The 2847-nt window shown below is 44.2% G+C and overlaps 1 long non-coding RNA gene across 1 annotated transcript; it reads left to right on the top strand.

Annotated features, from left to right (window-relative positions):
• Positions 1-1992: 1992 nt before the first annotated feature.
• On the top strand, positions 1993-2722 carry LOC123129967 (uncharacterized). Its single transcript, XR_006463713.1, has 3 exons — positions 1993-2334; positions 2508-2582; positions 2662-2722. It is a non-coding gene; the product is annotated as an uncharacterized lncRNA (long non-coding RNA).
• Positions 2723-2847: the final 125 nt, after the last annotated feature.

Here is a 2847-nt window from a genome sequence, read left to right as displayed (position 1 = left end):
GTCGCCGCCGACCGCAACAGAGCAGCAGCGCCGCCGCTCCTGCTGCTGCAGAAGCACGCCGACGAGTCGTTCGCCTAAAAAGTGAGTTGAGGTGAGCGAGCCTGCGGTTCCGCGTCGGAGCCTTGCCCTGCACCGATTTGGAACCTGGATGCTCCGCCACCTACTTGCTCCCTCACAACGACGACTAGTCCGGCAGCGCATATGAGGCTTGGTGATGGGCGTTGATGAGATATGGGAGGAAGGAGAGATGGAGATGGTGCTAGAAAGGAAAGGATAAGACGCGTGGATGTGGCTGTGAGCAATCGAACGCATGGAACGAGATAATAAGGTAGCACGCGAAGCGGTGCGCAGGCACACTGGGACACGCGTCGTCCTGTGCGAGGCGGCGGATGCGGGAGAGAAAATCCACCGGTTGATCCTAAGCTTTTTCCATATCAAATACAGTAGTAGTATAATATAAAAATATATTTCGTTAAAGTAATTTTGGTCTTATAGATGTATAGATTTGATCAAACACGAAAGATGTTGCAATTCCTGGATTCCACACGAGCCGCCGAACGAGCTCGATAGGGTTCCTTCCCGCGCGCACCCAGCCGCCGCCGCCTGCCATCCAGCCGCATCCACAACTCCGACGCTTCCTCCTCCCTCCGTCGCATCCAAGGTCAGCGCCTCCGGCCACCGCTCGAAGCTCCGGCCTCCAAGATCCGACGGAAGCCTCTGCTTCAAGCTCCCCGACGCCGGCCCCTGCTCCAACCCCCACCTTCCCTTTGCTTCTCTGCTCCGTCACCGATCGCTGCTGCTCTGCCGCTTCTCCCCGGACATCCCCGGCCACTATCGACAGTCACACGAGGCCGAGGTAAGCACTGCTTCGTTCTTTTTCCCCCCGTTATTCCTCTGCTCCGTACACTAGTGGCTGGATAAGAAATTTTGGTGATATATTTATATATGTGTTGCTGAAACACTTGTATTTTGTTTGGTAAAAAATCTTCAGATTCAAAGTGTATATTTTGTTTACCATGGGAGAGATAATAAAATTGCTCTGGATCGAGCACCTGTTCGGATTGATCAATGATCTTATTCTTATGCGGCGTTACATGATGCTGGAAATAAAAGTCTCTAATCTGTTTGGCGGTTTGTGTGTCCCCCACGAAGCACTAGGAGAAGCGTGACTTGGTTGATCTTATGTGTACGGTAGTTGATCGATCTCTTGTGTATCCGTACATGGTACTCAATGTATATAAGTTGCAGCACGGATGACGTTGGAGATGTTAAAGGTTTAATTCCTATTTCTCGAAATCATTGTTGTTGGTATATAAGCTTGTGGGAAAAGGGCCCTCTAGCTCTAGATCTTCCGTACTTTTGGCTTGATTTGTTTTTATTGTGACAAATTTTGCTGGGAAGAAAACCTTGTAATATTTTGTGACAAATTTTGCTGGGAAGAAAACCTTGTAATATTTTGATGATCTTTTTTTGTTTGATTTGTTCTCAAGTATCAATGATACCGTGTTTTCTGTGTGCATGGTGTTGTTGGATTATAAATTATTGCAATGATCGTGCTGTGTAGCAATAGTACATTTTGAGGCACCCTAAAACCTCTCGCATATTTCAATCTTAGTTATTCTGTGGTCTGGTATGTTGTGAGTTTTATAAATTGTGATGTTAACAGACTCCTTTGTCCCAGCCAATCAGTTGTTCGCTTTTTATTGTGCATCTACTATAACATGCTCAACGTAACACTGCCACTTCTTGATTGCTACCTAGTTTGTGTCTGTTTCATGTTAATGACTTTCAGAAACTTGTATGCTCCTTTGTTCCATTGTCTATGTTATATTCTGTATCAATCATTTGTCTAGCTGGTTGGCAAGTTTTTTTATGTGCTTATATCACGAATAAGATATTGATTTTCTCTCTCTTAACAGAAAACGGAGACCAAGCAGCTGATTGAGGTAATTGCAACTACGAAGCAGCCATATCACGAGGAGAAAGCAAGTTTTGGTTTATTTCCACCTCTTTAAGAAAGTTTTTTGGTTTGTCAAGTCTTGATAGAGATGGATATCGCGGTACGTTATCTCGCCCTCTTAGTCTGTCACTACCTTGTCCTTTGATGCTTGTGCCATTTGCGTGAGAGGCGGTGTTAGGGTCCGGCTTTTGGTAGAATGCTTGGGTGCCACTCCTTACCACTGATAATTGTGCACATGACCATGGCTGCGTAAGGTCTTGGGCGATAGGGTGTGTGGTTGTGGTCATTGTCTCTGATCTTGTTTGTTGTTTTCTTTTGTCTCCAAGGATCGATGGTCGCCTTTTTTGTTAGAGGGCGAGAAGATTATTACCAAGGTTAGCCTCCACCTCGACTTACAAAAAAAGGCTTATGCAAAAGGAGAATTTTTTGGGGGTGTTTCAAGAACAAATTGACTTTGTTATTTGCTTACACAATGATCTACATAATCAATTATATTATAAATTTGAATTCTTTTCTTCTCATATTTAATTTTCCCACCTCTTCGTAGTTTGATGGTATTCGTTTACGAAACACAAATGAGGATGACATTCTCCTAGTGACGAATTTCCAGTTTCTTTTCATGGTAAGTCTATATTATGTGGGTCTCTTCGCACATCATCCTACTACTATTCATCTAATGAGTATGGTGTTTTCTTTTGCAGAGTAAAGAAACAAAAAGCAAGTTGGGTACCATCCCTCTTACTACAGTTGAGCAAATAAAGGTAAATTGTCTTAGGTTACCTTTATCGCAATTTGATATCTAATTGTTCTGACTTGCGGCCCGCGATTAAGAAATATAATCAATGTGTTGCTGGGGTGGGAGGTGTTGTATGGCTGTGCTTAGTGGC

The sequence above is a fragment of the Triticum aestivum genome, chromosome 6A (genome assembly GCF_018294505.1).
Source record: "Triticum aestivum cultivar Chinese Spring chromosome 6A, IWGSC CS RefSeq v2.1, whole genome shotgun sequence".
Lineage (NCBI taxonomy): Eukaryota > Viridiplantae > Streptophyta > Magnoliopsida > Poales > Poaceae > Triticum > Triticum aestivum.
This window is presented reverse-complemented; position numbering and strand designations above follow the sequence as displayed.